We start from the raw sequence: 19,086 nt of genomic DNA, 5'->3' as shown, positions 1-19,086 counted from the left end.
AAGCTTTTATTGATTTTAATTCTTATTTATTTATTAGTTATTTTTTTCAATTACCAACATTTTTATGTTACACATATTTTAGACTTTTATAACTAAGCGGTAGGGGGTCATAATTCGTACAGTATCTTTACTAAATAATTCTCATATGATCGACTTGTTATATATAGTTTTGAATAATTCGACAAATGACTCACCACGAAGTAGGATTTTACGAAATCAACAATACGTATTAGAATTTGACGTAAATTAAATGCGCCTCGTTGTTTTGTCCACTTTTTTTCTAACTTGTACAAGGTATAGTAGGAAAATTTTCTTAGTTAATAATAACACTTTAATGACATAGGTATTTTATAAAGTACAATTAAAATATTATTTTCGACCAGAAGTGACATAAACTTTTTAAAAAGAAAACTTTAAAATTGTTAAAGTAGCTATCTGACTTTATAAAAACAAATAACAATCAACGATAACATTAATTACTTTAAATTAATAAAAAGGTCTACTAAAACGATAAACGTACTGTGAGTCTAGGACTCAGAAATATGTCAGTATGTCCGCAGCACTAAAACTTCGCGCCAATTGACGCCCTGAGCTGTGTGACAGGCGACCGCGCGTTTTTTTTTTTTTATGTAAACACTACAACGTATTAATGCATTAGGCGGTAAGAATATTATATAAAAATAGAAAAATCTTAATTATATTTTCATTAAATAAGAATTATAATTATTAATTATTTTAAAATAATAAAGATTTTTTTATGTCCAGCGTATTTATATGGTAAAATATGTCTTTTCTTAAATTTACTATTATTTGAATGGATTTGAAGGAAGGACCTGAATTTCTACATTTTTAATGGTTCATATGACATCCAGCACTTTTTTTTGTGATAAGCTTACAGCTCTAATTCTAAGCGGTCTCAGAGTACTTGTTTGATACTTGCCAAATGTAATTGTAAAACTTTTTCCTATCGTATGGCAATGCGTACGTTTCCAACTTCGGTCTCCACAAAGCAAAGGAAGGTACCGGATCATTTTTAGGCTGAGTGATTACTTTCATTTATAGTTGTATGCGTTCATTTATATCTTATATCCAGTGGTAGATTTACTTAAAATAGTTTGTTAAATAACAATTCAAAAGTGCTTGTAAAAGCCGACTTGAATATAGTGTATTTTGACCTACATATTATATAGTTTTTAAACAATGGATCTTAGGAGTTAAAGAAGTTTTTAATAAATTAAGCACACGTAATGTATGCGTCTCGTAATCTCTAGAAGCGGTTAAACGACGCGTGATTAACGAGGCGAGCGAGTATCGGCGCGGTCGTTTAATCGCCCGGCTTGATCGGTGCGGTACGGTTAATTAGTTTGCACGATCAATGATTGGATCAACGATGCTTGTTAATTATTTGACACGGATCGAAGGCGAGTTTGCAACCTTCGATATCTAGACCATGCAGAGCATAATCCTAGAAGATATCTTAAACTATAGTCGTAGTTCAGCACGAACGATAAGCGATGTTTCACGTGGTTGGTTTTTTTAAATATTTCATCACTTGGAGACTGGTCACTTGGTGGTAAGTGTTGACCAACGCCACAGAGATTAACACTATAAGAAATATTAACCATCCCATCGTAAGTTTGAAGGTGGGTAGGTTCTCATCTCTCAAATCGAAACACAACATATTAAATATTGCTGTTTGGAAGTAGATATATTATGATGAGCGGTAGTGGTTGTAGAATACAACTACAACTTATTCAATAAGTTAACAAATACATACCACAGTTCGTTAGTTCATAATTAGAAACCATTTACAAATTCGTTCAAAAAGCTACATTTATAACCTCGATTTTGTATATTCTCGGCGGTCGTAAATATACAGTAGATACACACACATGTCACATACACAACGGGAAATACTTCTTGGTCAATTTATTTCAGTTCCGGAAAGTTTCTTTAAATATCCGTAAAGATATTTATCTAATATGAATACGAATATTCACTGCATCACTTGTAGGTACGGACGGCCTTGCATAAAAACTAACTTTTTAATCCAAAGATTAACTATTATTATCCTGCTACCTGAGATCTATAACACATATAACTACATATAATATATATGTTGAAATAATACTAAATATAAAATATACTTCGTAGAACGTAATTATCTTCAGCTTCTTAAACTAGCCCAGTTAATTTGTCAATCTGATCTGAATTGTCATTGGTTGGCTGCAGATGATGCCATAACCGATCAATGAGCGTTTAGATTGAAGTCATATTAAGCAATCTGGGTTTAACCAACGCAGTAATTGGGAGCTAGCAACAAAAATGTCACCATCATCATCATCCTCCTGCCTTTATCCCAATTTTACTAGGGGTCGGCGCAGCATGTCTTCTTCTTCCATACTTCTCTGTCGGACGTCATCTCACAAGTACCTAACATTCTTTCTAACCATATTTTCTTGAGCACAACAAGAAAAATGTACTAGCTAAAAATAAATAAACTTAATTCTGTAACAAATATAATGTCATAGTTATTAAAATTTATATAGTTATAACATTGGTCACAGACGAAATGATTGTATCATAAATTAAGATTTTTGCAATAATTGCACAATGAATAATTAAAAAATCTGTTACACATAATTATGTCTCTTTTTGTTTGTATGTGTAGGTAATATACTATTGTTCTATATATATACTTAATGTATTTGTATAAATGATTAAAAATAAGTGCCTCGTTGGTTGCTGATACTATAAAACCTTTCCAGGTTCGAGTCAGAGTTAATGATAAAACTTTTAAATTTTTATATCACGGAATTTTCAAAATCAGCAAGAGTTCTAAGGTTTGGAAGTTGCCTCGTAGTCATTGGTTCCAAGTATGATCTCTTTCCGGTCGTATCTGATTTGCCGTAACATCTGATCAGGGGCAGGAACAGCGGCTTTACGTACTTTTCATGCACGGGAGTGAACACACTTCTAACTTATAGAAAAACCCAATAACTTCAACTCAAGAACTCGATATCTGATGCCTTGTATCAAGCCACTAGACTAACGACGCAGACAAACATACATAACATCAATGCAAGTAAGACCACGATACACTAATAGACGATAGCTAATAATAATAATGTTATTATGTAAATATACATTTGTACAACAGCCTTCAAGCCTTATCAAATCTTTAAGGTCGATTTATTTAGTAGGCATGTATAATTGTTTGTACATTAAGCGCAGTTTTAAATATAATATATGTAAAATAAACAAAAAAAAATAATATGTAATATTTGCATCTATGCTGTTCATAAAATACAGGATGTGTTAGGAATTTGACGGGCGACAACTGGTATAAAATTAAATTATTAGTAGACCTAAGTATCAGAGGTTCGGAAGGCAAATTTTAGACCGGTTCTTATAACCAGTATGAAACTCAGTAGTTACCTACTATTTTATACGAATTAAATATATAGTTTTATTTATTAGTGTCCCACTTGTGATTGTGATTTATGGTAACCCTATATATTACGTATTTATAGTATATTTATTACGTAAGAACATTTATGTTACGAATGTGACATGACGTGTGTCTCGGGTAAGACTTTGTGGAAGCTCTCGTGAATGCACCACACACGCATCAGATATGGTAAAGTAAGAATCGTTGATGAAGCAGTCTTTGAATTAAATTATTATCGACACCAAAATCCCCAAAAGTCTTAATCTTAATTGGCATATAAAATTAAATCTTCTAAATTAAAGTTTAAATCTAAATTATCGATACGTCAACATCGTAATCTATATATAGCCATCACATCGACATAAAGACGAAATTTAGGTTGGCGTATAGGTTGGCGGACGAGCATATGGGCCACCTGATTATAAGTGATCACCACCGCCCATAGACAATGGCGCTTTAAGAAATATTAACCATTCCTTACATCGCCAATGCGCCACCAACCCTGGGAACTAGGATTTTGTGTTGGTAGTGTTTAATTTGACCATCAATAAGTAAGTGTAATGCTTCTATATTGAATAAAGGAATTTGAGTTTTAGTTTTGAGCATGTCCCTTGTGCCTGTAGTTACACTGGCTCACTCAACCTTCAAACCGGAACACAACAGTACTGAGTACTGTTGTTTGGTTATGTCTGACGAGTGGATGGTACCTACCCAGACGGGCTTGCAAAAAGTCCTACCACAAAGTAATTTTAAAGCATTATGACGATGATCTGATTAAGGGTGAAAGTAAAAACCCTTTCACGATAGAATCTTTGCATTACTTACTAAATAGATGAAAGAAAAAAATAATGTTGTATGCTCGTACACGCTTGCCTGAACATCGGTGTCGTATACAGTACGGGAAATAAATACGGACGTTTGTACTGCGGTTTTAATTCAGTACAATTTGTGCTACATATGAACTGTTATAAATACGCGTGTCTCAGAAACACTTCATGCGTTCATCATGTTGTAACGTGCTCATTTTTATGCTAAGCGCGTGTATAGCAGGGCCAGATTTAAAGGTTCGGAGGCCCGGGGGCGACAAAGCTAGGGAGCTTCTTATTTTCCTAATAAATTGAACGTTTTTTTTTTAGTCGGTTGTTAGGAAGTTTTATAGTCTTCTTTAAGTTTTACATTTGTTTTATTTAATATGTCAATACATACAATACAATTTTTACTAGGTAAATAAAATGTGTTTACTCATTGAAATTTTGAAATTGGGATTTTTTCGTTTTAGTAATCTGTATTGGGGTCCATCTTTTCAAATCTGGGCTCTTAGGACGTGTAAACTTTAAATTTTTAAAATGAATATATTCAAACGCTAACTACTGAATTACGCGCGCTCTTTTTTATTTTTGTTATCGAGATAAATATAATCTATCTTTTAAATCTACTGCTTACCTAAATCCAGTTGCACCGGAAAGGGTCAGTGGGGGTATATTATCCCTTCCGACATGCATGTTTGCTCACGATGTTTTCCTTCAAAGTCATGATTTGAATTGCAAATTTGTCTACTTTCTTACAATCCATATGAATATTTTAATTTGAAACGTCATCAACTATACCGTGTGGTTCCGGCATTCGAATAGACACCCCATGAATGTCGTAAGTTCCATGAAAGAATAATTCATTTCATTAAAACTCAACCCCTTAGTTGTTGCCGGTAAACCAATCTACAAAAGAATTCTCAAGTATATTAAGCATCAGGCATTTCAAACAGTGTACACACTACTTAAAAAAAAAAATATCACGGCGTCAATTCTAATTGTCACTTTATCACAATGGAAACCGAAACGTAAACGTTACCATTTAGCCGTTATCCAATTAAACTAAAACAGCGATCTCGTTGCAGTTGGATCTGCTAGGCTATTCTGTAATAAGAAACTCGAAATTCAACGCGGAACTTGGAATGTCAGAATGTGAGTTACGACACTGACTATAATAAATTTATAACATACACATATCAAAATGGCGTATCACAGTAAGTCGCTTCTCAATATTTCACGTGAGATGCGAAGTTACAGAATCGCACTGCATCGGGATCGCATCAAAACCATAATTCATTTCTTGACAAATAAGTTGAACTGTATGTTTATTTTTGCAGGAATAATCAAGGTTGAATAAAAATAGAATCGACAACGTATCATCATCATAATTTTCTAGAATTAGACCCCAAGCCCTCACAAATATAAAAGAAATGGCAAGGATTAATCATATTCTATGTTTATGTAAAAAATCATGAAATTCAACGAATACCAACTAAACTTTTTTTCATCTATATAAACCAGTATGGCATAAAATACTATATATAATAATAATAGTATACGTTTAAAATATTAATAAATAAGACTTAACAATTTTTGGGATAAATGGGCGACAGATGGATTAATGATAATTTAAAATTGGTGTTATTTGCAACTTGGCCAATAATATAGAAGATACAGCTAGCCACTGAATCAGAAGCGTAGTGTGCCTTGCCCCTTAGAAAGGGTATAGATTTCTCACAAAAGAAATTATCACGGTCATGTATAGTTTGCGTAAAATCGCTTCTAATGGAATCACCGTTAAGCAGATGAGTACGATTCGCTTGTACGATCTGCTAATAACCATCAGAAGTGGCAATACGGTCTGTTTAAAACATTAAAAGAACATAACCATGGTCTTTGATTTTATGCCTGTCTTATTGATATATGAATAATAGTAGACCGAAAAAGGTCGGTTGCTTTCTGAATGTTTTGGAAATGGACCAAATTTAAAAAATATTTTTTGTTCGTATGGGGACACGGGGTAATTAATACGGCGGTAATACGCCCCTGCACTGAATAATCGTGAAATATCATAAAACAATATGCGACATTAACTATATCAACAATTATAACATGTAATGAAAGTACGCGTGTAGCATACACGTATAAAAAACGCGTATCATCCTAAGTAGTTATTCGAAATTTTGCACGTGAAATACGAAATTAGTTGCTGTTTCTTTTTTTTTTTATGAGAAAATATAATGACGTCACAATCATTCCGAAATGAATTACTTTGCAACAGTCATTAATCGGCAATTCACTTCACACAATTGGGTAATCGGTCTTTTATCAAGCCGGGCGAGAGAGTAATAAGTATGATTATAATTATATCGTATGGTTTAAGTTTTATTTACGTTTATATTAGGAATTTTAACGAGCAAAACGTCTGGTGTTATGTAGTCACTTCCAATTATAACAAATGCCACGTTGTGTTAAATAATAACCATACGACTGACATGGTCACTCCTCAGAAGGAACTCGAGTCTCACTGCAAAATGCGAACGTGAAATGTCATAATGCGATATGTGATTTTGACAATGATAATTATAAAATTTATCGATACGTATCAATATGGCGTATCAACGGAAGTCGGTTATCAAAATTTCACGATAGAGGTACGAAATCAATTCTTACAGAATCGCATTGCTTGTACTTATATTTCTAACTGGAATGACTTTTTCAATAGGATAACTAATCAATGATTTGCAATAAAGTTAAATTAAAATTATATATTAACGCAATAAACCAGTCTTTTTTTAATATTTATATATAGGACCTCATTTTACTTACCTATCTAATTACGTAAATGAAGAACAGAACAGAACTTACATAAAAAAAAAACAATAACGAAAAATTAAAAAGCTACAAACGATTTATTCAACAACACCTATGTAAGAGGAAACGTAAACATAAATTGACATTTAAATATTAATTATAAACAAAATTGTTTATACACGAATTTAGGTTCTGCAAATATGATTTGTGCAGAATTGTGTATGGAAACGAGGCCGAGCCATCAAACCTGTTTCCACTGTCCCACTGAGAGCTCTCCCGCACCCACACATGCACGTGCGATTACACTTGTTATAACCATGTGTATAATCTCGGGGCTTTCCATTGGTCACATATTTATTCGGAAATGTCTGTTTCGTAATATGCATGTTGAATTCTTAAGTAAGTTTTTTTTTTTAATTTATTGTAACTAAATTTGACACAGAAATTTAAAAAAAAATCTAATAATTATAGAAAAAGTTTTGTTGAGTAATATTAATATGTTATACTAGTGGTTGTTTGTACGCTGTATAAATCTTGAAACACTTTCAGACATTTAATGTTTTCACACAACGATTGGTTTTGGAGTGCATATGCCCTTGTGTAAAGGAAGTTGGATCTTTTAGCTTTCACGGCCTTTCTTGTTCCGCTACCTTTCCTGTTTATCTCTGAACGATACAATAAAAAATATTTCCAACGTCGATGTTTCGGCTTTTATTGAGTCGATTTTGGCAGTTCAAATATCATAATAAATTTGAGGTAAATGTCGTTGACACTTGCGTGGAAACCTTGCGAGCACCTTTATACGGATTATTAAAACATTTTTTTTGATAATAAAAAGAAAAATGATTGTAATCAGAAAAGGGTATATACGTCATTGACCTTGTTCGATCAGCCGTTGCCGATAAATAAGCCGTGCGGAATCCTTACACACCATGTGCCCTTGAGGATAAAAATGACATAGGTCTGATCACTATTCTGATACAGACTTTTTATAATTTATACTTAATCCATTCCGAAAGGAAACTAGCATACTATATATTTCCATATTATTCTGAAATCATTTTAAGAGCATTTAACTTAAAAGTTATTTTATACAAATTAGTAAGTACATACACTGCCTTGGCCGGGAACAATTACATGATTTAAATGTATATATATTATACTATACATATTTAAATTTGAATAATTACAGGGATTTAAGATCAAGCAATCTATACAATTACGGACAGTAAATATAATTTGAGAACATGTAGGTATATCTTTGGAATATTTTTTTTGTATTTATTGACCATTACATTTTTCATACGAATCGTCTTCATTTGTTGTTGTTGTTACCGTATATATGTTTTTTCTTATATGTCAACTGTAAACTTAAGGTATTTATTATATTGATATTTCATGTTTTATTTTACTTGTGCATATGTATGTATGTTTTTTCTCCTTATTAGACTACATATACATTGAATTTTCATTAGTGTAAGCATTAAAATTGTATTGTGTTCTATCGTCGGAGCTTCTATGTAAATAAGTTTATTTACTTAAAAGCTCCGTATAGCCCTTGAATCTTTCTTTGTGGGTTGTAACTTTTGAAAGGCTATATATAACTAACATTTATTTTTTATTTTTATTATAATATTATATATATTATATATAATAATTTCAACAGATATAGATGATTACTAACGAAAAATTATTACACAAATTACTTCCTTGAATAGATTTAAGATTTACAAGTATTCATGGATGTATGTATTTTATATTAAAACAAAAACATTTTTATTTATCTTATAAATTATTATTCCTATACTATATACAGGGTGTCCCGTAGGTGGGCCCTCTTGCGGAAACCGCAGAGGGTCATAGCAGTGAGAGGTATAAGAGGGTACCGTACGGTGTCATGGACTGCGGCGACACTTCTCGCGGGTGATCCAACTTGGGAACTCCAAGCGGAGGTGCTCGCAGAGGTGTACCGGTTCCGGGCGGAGGCGAGGAACGGCGGCGACCGTCCAGGGTTGGCGGAGGTCGGGCGGATCAGGGCCTTAGCCCAGCAAGCCCTGATCGCCCGATGGGAGGAGGATCTGGGGTCACCCACGGCAGGCCTGGCGACAGTGGAGGCGGTTCGTCCCCACTTGAGTCACTGGGTCAAGAGAAAGCGTGGCACGCTCACGTTCAGGATGACGCAGGTACTTACCGGGCACGGATGCTTCGGTAAGTACCTGCACGGGATAGCGCGGCGGGAGGTGTCACCCTCCTGCCATCAGTGTGGCGCGTCAGTGGACACGGCGTACCACACCCTGACTGAGTGTGCTGCGTGGGGGCCCCAGAGGCATTCCCTGGTGGCGTCTTTGGGCGGAGACCTCTCGCTGCCGAGCGTCATCAACGCAATGCTCGGTAGCGAGGTGTGCTGGTCAGAAATGCGCTCCTTCTGCGAAAACGTTATGTCGCAGAAGGGGGCAGCGGAACGGGAGCGGGAGGTGGACGCTGCTGCAGACCCGATCCGCCGAAGAAGACCGGGGAGGAGGAAACAACGCTACGCGCACCTTCTCCCCCCGCCTCAATAGGCGCCACAGGAGCTAGGAGGGTTCTCAGTACCCCGGGAATCCCCCCTAGGAATTGGAGGCCCGCATAGGTGGGCCGACCGTCAGGGCGTCACGGTAGTATGCGAAAGCGATCCCGTGGCGCCTACCGATGAGACGGAGAGGGTACCGCTGGTTTTTTAGTGGGTATTCCGGTGTGCCGCTAACATCTTGGGCACCGGCGAGTCCCACATACCCCCCCACTTCCACGTGGGGGAAACGCCTAATGCGTTTTTCCAGCGAAAAAAAAAAAAAAAAAAAACAAGGGTGTCCCGTAGGTCGACGTCAAGCCGAAATTTCCTGACAGGTAATGCCACACCAGTTATCAGAAAAATTTAAGTCATGTATTTTTGAAGTTATGGAAATTTTTCTTTTATTCCAGAAAATGTACACCATGTGACCGTTTTTTCATTCCTGTTGTTACAAATATTTACTTTTTGCCAATTTTTTTTTCTCTTACGTCATCCCGAATAGTGCTTTATGTAACCTATGATCCTAAACCCTGTGCCGATCACTCCAACTTGTAGGAAAATGTCATATTATACCGTACCAAGTTTTCAAAATTAATTTTTCGCTCTACTTCAACTGATCGTCCTGAAAAAAAAATGTACTACTGCAGTTTGGCAAGCAGCTTTAAAAGTTAGCGCATTTTATAAGGATTCTAACGTGGTATAACACTACTTACTATATAAACACAGATTGGCGTACAGTCATTTATCAATATTTCTACACATAAGCTTTTGTTAAATGGCTATTAGATACTATATATAATATGACGATATTATATCTTAATGACCAGATTAGAAAAGAAAGAAAGAAATAGACGACGACGACGAGTGATCACAAATAGCGCACTGAGACTAGAGAACGCAAGAAAATCTGTATCAATATAGAGCAAAATAAGAAAAGGCAATTGAATTATGGTAAACTATATGTCATAACGTTGAGGTAGGTTTCCTTACGGTGTTTTCATTTATAATGAACACGAGTTAAACTGTAACAGACAAGTCATTAACAACGCAAGGCTTGTTCAATCGTAATGAGGTAGCAACTATGTTCTATATAATAAAAAAACTAAAATGCTAATAGCAGCGATAAACATCGTTCATGTTATAATTGCATTGAGACGCATTCAAAGCGAAACAATACGTCTCTACCATTGTTTAGTGTTGGCACAAAAATAAAAGCCTAGTAAGCTAATTATATTTTAATTTAAGAATAATTTTAAATGTTTAATGTTATAAAACCAGGGTTCGCGGATATATATCAGCGGATATATATCATGATATATATCAATTGATTTTTTCCTATCTTCTGAACAACACTCATAGATCTATGCTTAAGGCCTGAATGATTACTATGTATTTATGATTAGTCGATTACAAATTAATATTAAAACAAAATTAGTTGATTTATCTCACAGACAAATGAAGATATAATATTAAAAGGTGTTTTTTAAGTGTTCGTTAAAAAAATCTTTTTCAAATAGATAGTCACTAATTCCTTTGTTACTTTTTTTCATAAAAAATGTGGTATTATTTTACAAATACCTTTCACATTTTTAAGTGTTTACAGAATTAAATTAGCTGGATATATATCAGATATATATCGGATATATATCAAACAATCGGATTTTGATATTTATTATAAAAATCGGATTTTTTCGAACCCTGTATAAAACCGTTAAAAGAAAATATGTAATAAGTTAAACCGAATATAAATTTGAAATTCGAATCAATAAATAGTCTCATATAGGTTTGAATAAGAATGTGATAATCAAAGATGTCGGCACCATTGGTCAAACGCCTCTTGACGCAACTATTACGTGCTATCGGATGACCGGAACAGTGTGCTAACCTTAGTTACGTCACGACCTCGCGTCGGGCCGGCGAAATTCTCGGTGCAAGTTGTATACGACCTTAATCGAACGACCTCACATTTCGAACTTCGAATCGGTGTCTATTGCCGATTAACTTTTTTTTTTTAAATATCGTTGACAGTTTCGGTGTTGTCATTTTGGTTACATTTGAATTTGACATTTAAAAAAAAATTTAACAATCGAACGCTTTCTTAAATTCGTTTGATTGAAATAACTTTTTTTATAGATGAGATTATTGTTTACGCAATATATTATTATTATAGCATATATATGTAGAGGAAATTGAATTTTATTAATTTGTATATTATATGTGAATTGCATGAGATATTGCTTGTTATGTAAACTCAAGAGAGCGACGAAATCGTTGGCAGGTCAACAAACGCGGACAAAACTATGACATATATAGTAAAACTTGCCAACATACATTTTATTTATTACAATATATGAGCCGTTATAATTTTGAAAAACTGCAAAATTGTCATCAAAAGATAATTATTTTAAGCATTTTTGTTAAAATAGATGCGTGATTAATGCGTTTCGAATATTTTGAAATATGTTTTTTAAAGGCGTAAGGCAAAGGGCGTGCGGTAAGTTGGCACTGGGTCAGTCAGGTAGAAGTTACTGACTGATTGATTAGTTGATACTGTATAGAAGGTTGACGTATAGTTAAACCTCAAAACATGATTAATGCTGGCAATTAAGGTATCAGCTTAATTCAAATGATTCTTAGGATATAGGATTAATCTATACATATAATAAAATTGGGGTGTCTGTTTGTAATATTAAAATAACCGCGTTTTACTAAATGCATATGTATGTATACACGGTACATATAACTAAATAACATTTTTTACAATTTTTGTCTGTCTGTTTGTTCTGGCTAATCGCTGGAACGGCTGGACCGATTTTGACGGTACTTTCACTGGCTATAGCTGATGTAATAAGGAGTAACTTAGGCTACTTTTATTTTAGAGTTATATGTAAAATAATAATAAAGTCACGCTTTTTATTAAATTCAAACGCACACGAAGTCGCGGGCACTATACCAATAAATAACATTGCGGTTATATTCTATATTAGAACATCTATATTCAGGAATGAGAAGACTTTTTTGTAACGCCAATAGACAAAACTAAGATCAGAAGAAGAAGTATGTCAAAATCAAAATCTTTATTCAAGTAGGATCATAGAGACACTTTTGAACCGTCATTTTAAAGTGTTGACATAAATGTAAAGCTACCACCGATTCAGAAAGTAGATTCTACCGATATGAACCAACAAGACACTCAGTAGTTACTCTTTTCTAGCATTTGAATTACAGAGTATGTCAATAAAATACAATTATATTTTTTTATAGCAATAAGTCCAAAGTCCACACTTTTTTATCTTTAATATAATCTTGTATTGAGTAATATGCCTTATTTGTTAACGTTTTTTTGACATGAGCTTAACATTATTTAATAGGGCAAGTTAAAAATAACTGTGGAATCTTACTATAGAAACGAATACCGTGTCACAGGAAGGATGTATTAGCCTAGAGAAGTCGGAAACTAGGTATCATTTGTAATCAGTATCCCAAAAATAAAGTTTCATGTTTCTAACTTAAAAAATGACGGACTTCCATACAAACTTCCAAACCCAATTTCACACCCTAAGAGGTAGAATATGCAGAAATACTTAATTATGTATCTATTAATTTTGAAGCAGTATCCCAAAAATAAAGTTTCATGTTTCTTACTTATAAAAAATGACGGACTTCCATACAAATTTTCATACCCTATTTCACCCCCTTAGGGTTAGAATTTCCAAATATCCTTCCTTAGTGAGCGTTTACTCAATAAAACGATCCTACTCACCAAATTTCATGGCACTAACTTTAATAGTTTACGCTCGGCGATGATGAATCAATCAAAACATTTTATTTTATAAGTATATATATATAATGATTGATTTTCTTTGTACTTCAATGGCCGAGCCGAGATGGCGCAGTGGTTAGAACGCGTGCATCTTAACCGATGATTTCGGGTTCAAACCCAGGCAGGCTGAATTTTCATGTGCTTAATTTGTGTTTATAATTCATCTCGTGTTCGGCGGTGAAGGAAAACATCGTGAGGAAACTTGCATGTGTCTAATTTCAACGAAATTCTGCCACATATGTATTCCACCAACCCGCATTGGAGCAGCGTGGTGGAATATGCTCCAAACCTTCTCCTCAAAGGGAGATGAGGAGGAGCAGTGGGAAATTTACAGGCTGCTAATGTAACAAAAAATGTAAAATGTACTTCAACCAAGTGATACCTACTGACCGTAGCGTTATGACCAATATTCACGTAGAATTATCAGTAGATGGGTAAAGGATTTAGTTGAATCCCCTTTTTGTTTAATGCTCAGCAAAGCGGTCACTTTTCAGTTATTTAATGTATAAACCTATTATACGATACGAAAATTGTATAGGAACTATTTGTCATGGCTATCGGTTGAAAGGTTGATGTGCTGCAACGCCTTGTTAAATCATTTATCAAAACTGTCTACTTAGAGTAATGTATATTTTGACTTGATTTATAAGTACCCGTTAGAAATATGTCTAATGCCCGATCTCTCTTTGATCATCCGTTGTAGTCGCACTAGTGTCTTTCATATCTCTTTCCTCTCTCATACCAACTTCTTATAAATATAAAAATAACTATTCGTGTGCCCAATAAAACATATCATCGGAAAACACAGTCTTTTTGGTATATTACTTATAAATAGAAGCCTATATATAATTTTAAAGACAGTCTTAATATATTTTAAAGTAAGCCTTTCTCTGTACAATTCGCCAATACCGGACACAAAATTGCTCAAACGGTTTCTGCTTTCAAAATACTAGTAATGAGCTTCATTGTTAAGCTCATTATTTAATTTACTGATTATATTTTATTCGATACGCACTTATATATGCATATATTATATGTAATCATATGGTTTACATCTAGACATACATTTTATTACATAATAAACGTATATCTTATTATATAATAACATTTTACTATGTGTAATAATTGTGGGTACAATCTATGTTTATAAAAATTAAACATTTAAGTGGTTCCTTTGTATTTATTGCTTAAATTCGTACAGTCCTGTTTCCTAACCGTTAAATTTGTATCGTGGTGTAAACTGCAAGTAACTCATGTACATTTGGCGCCAAAATGATGAAACCTTGTTTAAATGAAATCTTTAATGTCAAATAGTTCAGCTAGAATTGAAGTTGTTCGAAAACAATTTACTTTAATTTCGTTTACGTTTTTAAATATAAGAGAAGTAACTTCCGCTCTTTAAAATAAATTGTTTGTTAAATCGTAATACTTTAGTAAATTGCAGTCGAGATTAGTCTTTATATTTCTGCACATTTACGGCTGGAGCTCTTCAAAATGAGACCTTTACCGATTTTTTACGTGCAGCTATCGTCCCATAATCACATGGACAAAAATCGGCTTACACCATTAATATGTAAGATAAGAATTAATCACGCAATAAACACAACAATGGTTATTGATTGTCGTATAAAAACACATGCAAATACTAAGAACAATCCATGGTGATTGTAAACGAGGGGAAAAAACCAGTAATTAATGATTATAACATCGTTAATAGTTATTTCATTATCACGGCATAGATAGAAAAAATAATTTACTTACAATTTATAATTGTTGAGTATTATCAGTTTTAATTTAAGGGTATGGAAATATTATAATGAAGATTATCGTTAAAAGGGTCATGTATCAATATATAAAACTTTATCCTCCTTTTAAAGAAAGATACTCCCGCTGAGGAGTATCAACTTGGCACAGTTGCAATGATGAAACGCGGAAATATATTGTATTGTTATAGGTAATTTTAATTTAATAAAAAAAAAATTACACACACTACCATGAGTGTAACACACACACACACACACATTATATACATTTATAGTTTACGTACTTGATGACATGAGTCATGTCAATATAAAAATAAATTACTCTTCTTATTTAAATATGTGATTTTTTTTTGTAATAACGATAGTCTAGCTGTTCCTATCAAATATTTGTTGCGGATTGATATCAAATCAAATCCAAAAATTATAAACCATTATTATGGAAATATAAGTAGCGTAATACTCAATAATACTGATTTATTGACTGCAATATTTATGAATCCGCAACAAATATTTTATACTAACATTTGCTATAAAATTTGGGAATGAAATGATCGCCTCCAGGCTGTTTTAAACAACTAATATATACTTATCATTGTACCTACATGGAAAATGGTTAAAAAAAATGAAAAAAAATATATCCCGCTGAGTTTCTTTCGCCGGTTCTTCTCAGGTCCGAGGTGCTAAATTCCGAACCGGTGGTAGATTTTTGACAATCAATAAGCAAGTGCAAACACTTCTATATTGAATAAAGATTTTTGACTTTGACTTTGACTTTGACTTTGACTTTGACTTTGCTATGATATAGCCGTAATAGCCCCACCGGTCTCCTGCCATCAAAATTCGTAACTAAAAATCATTTCGCAAATTATCCTTGCACAAAAACATCCGTATCACACTGATGGGTGATTTAAACACTCAAACAGAAATAATGATCTGTCCTTAGATAACCAATTTCACATAAATAATTCCATCGACGACGATTCCATTTATACGGCCTAGTTATATTGCGTACATTTGATTGCCGTTCAATTAGTTATATTTTAAATTTCCCCGTCAATCACCCCCGTCAAATAAGGTGTGGTAATGGCAGGTTATCATATATATAATTAGTTGAATTGACATTTGATATTTAAACGTGCAATGGCACATATTATACTTCTAAATTGGAATACTTAGTATAGTTCTTGTCCGGTTTGAAGGATGTACGAGCTACCGTTATTACACGCGTAACAATTTAGTTCTCAAGGTTTGATACGCATTTACGTAAGAAATAGTTGATATAAAATAATAATAGAAGGTTTTTTCGGGAAGCAAATGGACCACCTAATGGTGACCACCGATAAACCACAAAGTCCTACCAAGTAACTATAAAGAAACAGATAAACAGTCTAAACATTTTTTTGTCTTACTTTTAAACTTAATGGTTTATAAATCAATACGTCGTAACACATCATTATGTTAACATTTCCTAATATGATTGGGATACAGATTGAGTTTAAAAATGGAAAGTTTGTTCAAATACTACCGCAATCGACTTCAACTGACAGATTGAATACGAATATCTTTATTATAATATTCATAATTTTATTAAGATTGTTTCGTATTTAGTCTGTGGGCATCATATATCATAAACGCGTTTTATTAATTGTCACCTGATAATGTCTCTTTTTTTTCAAAGTCTATAATCTTTTTTCAATATTAGATATAGTTTTGGATAACACTTATTGTTTGTCAAGAAGAAATTCAAACAAAAATTTGGAACGAAACACTTAAGAACATAAGAACCGGCGAAATAAGCGGGTTTATTTAATTTTTTTTTTTTTACAATTTTATTAACAATATATTTTTTTTATATTTCTATTTGAAACGGCTTGGTGGCGATCGTTTCTTCCTCAATGTGTGTTATCATATAATTTATAATATATTTTAACAGACATAACGTTCCTTAACGATTTTTTTGAATTTAAGTAGCAACCTAGTTTTAATGAAGACCTCGTACTGGATAAAGCTCGAAAGTTTTAGCAAATTATTTACGTTTCAACATAAACAATCAACCTACGTTCTGGGGCTAATACCATTATATGTTTTTAAGAAATCTGAGAGGATTCATGATTAATTAATTATTTTAATTAATTATTTAACGATGTAAATTGTAACATCAAAATGTTTCTAGGTTTTAAAATACATTTAAATATGTAAACTTTATTTCAAAAAAACCATTGTATATATTAATAGTTAACTAAGATGCTGATAGTTGTCAAAAAATATAACAAAAATCAGGTCTGTGAGTGTCAAAAGCCATCCGAATTCCGAAAAAGGCAGTTATCAATATAACTTGTAATCATTGATGTATGCCAGACAATAGTCATAACATACTAAGTTATATAGTTCAAATGAATTGATTCCAAACATTCAAATTCAGTCTTGAACGCTGTTAGTACGTCATACTTATCAATAAAAGGCAATGCATCGTCATTACACTCCATATAACAGCTTAATAATTGTGGCCCTTTGTCAATGGAAAACCCTGATCGAATATGACTTCAGTTACGATATATGACAAGAAATTATTTCTAGAAAGATCAGAATTGATACTAAGGAAAATCAAGGCGTAATGGGTAACGCTGATAACATATTATTTTAATATTAATCATCTTTTTACTTAATAGATATAAATTGCAGACTGGCAAATGGGTCAACACTGACTTTGATATTAACGCTTTAAGAAATATTAATCATCCCTTACAAGATCAATGATCTACCAACTTCGTGAACTACGATGTTATATCCCTCGTGCCGCGGATATATGTAGTTAAGTGTAGTACTGTTGTATTATAAACAAAGATATATTAATCATAAACTCTTAGTGTACAATATAGCTGAGTTATTAATGAATCGCATGAAATACGTAAACTACTTCGATTGGAATAGGCTATAAGTATTATAGTTGAAGTTTAGGGGTAGAATTCAATGATTCTTATCACCAATAAAATTAGTGTGAGATTAATTTTATCAATAGCCTTTAACACTATTGTCTATTCCAAGGACATGATTAGTAAATATAAATAATGTAGACCTTGAATGGACATGACATCATTGGTCTAGAATAATCTATGATATTAACTATTGACTCGTGAAAAAGTATCATTTAAGTCTAATTTTTGTTTATATTTCAGCCATTGATGTTATAGGGAATTATTTTTGTGCCAATGTGAAGATCAATTTTTCTTACGTTATTCGTTTTTGTTCAAAAAAATGTAATGGTCCTTTTCAATGCAAAAACATACTTAACGACGAAACTACGCTGTTATAGTTAGTTTTGCATAAAAAGTGAACTTGGTTAAAATGTTTATTTCAAAGGCGTCTTGAACATTGATGCAGTTTATGAGTCCGGCAGTGTACATAAATTAAGTTCACGCATAATAGTGATGTTTAAAAAGACTGCTGTTTAAAGCAGGAAGAAAATTAAAATATAATTAATAGCATAAATATTTGACGGTAACTCTAAATAATTAACTCGCAGCAATATCTGCTCTATCCGTCTATGTACCGACACTCATTAAAATAAAATTGTAATGATTGTGAATGCAAAAACGGAACCCTAATTTTGGCTATCAAATTAATTGTCCCAAACACATTGTTACAAACACGTCATAACAAAATTACATAAGTATATCCGAAATAGCCTAGCGGTTGACACACGATTTTAAACCGAAAATTTTGCTTAAATTGTGCTTAAATCATGCTATATGAGTATCCAATTCCAGGCCTCTTTAAGAGAAGGACTTTGCCCAGCAATGGGCTGACATTTAATTACTTACAAGACTAACACGTGTAAAGTTAAGTAGATATATTATAATAACATCATAGCTTTGAGC

The 19,086-nt window shown here is 33.1% G+C and overlaps 1 protein-coding gene across 1 annotated transcript in view; it reads right to left on the bottom strand.

Annotated features, from left to right (window-relative positions):
• The window catches only part of LOC125072942 (ABC transporter G family member 23-like), a 66,046-nt gene that overhangs the window by 30,390 nt on the left and 16,570 nt on the right, over positions 1–19,086 (bottom strand). The window lies entirely within an intron of this gene.

This window comes from Vanessa atalanta, chromosome 23 (assembly GCF_905147765.1).
Source record: "Vanessa atalanta chromosome 23, ilVanAtal1.2, whole genome shotgun sequence".
Taxonomy (NCBI): Eukaryota; Metazoa; Arthropoda; class Insecta; order Lepidoptera; family Nymphalidae; genus Vanessa; species Vanessa atalanta.
Note: the sequence above shows the minus strand (reverse complement) of the source record. Positions and strands in the feature narration are given on the sequence as shown.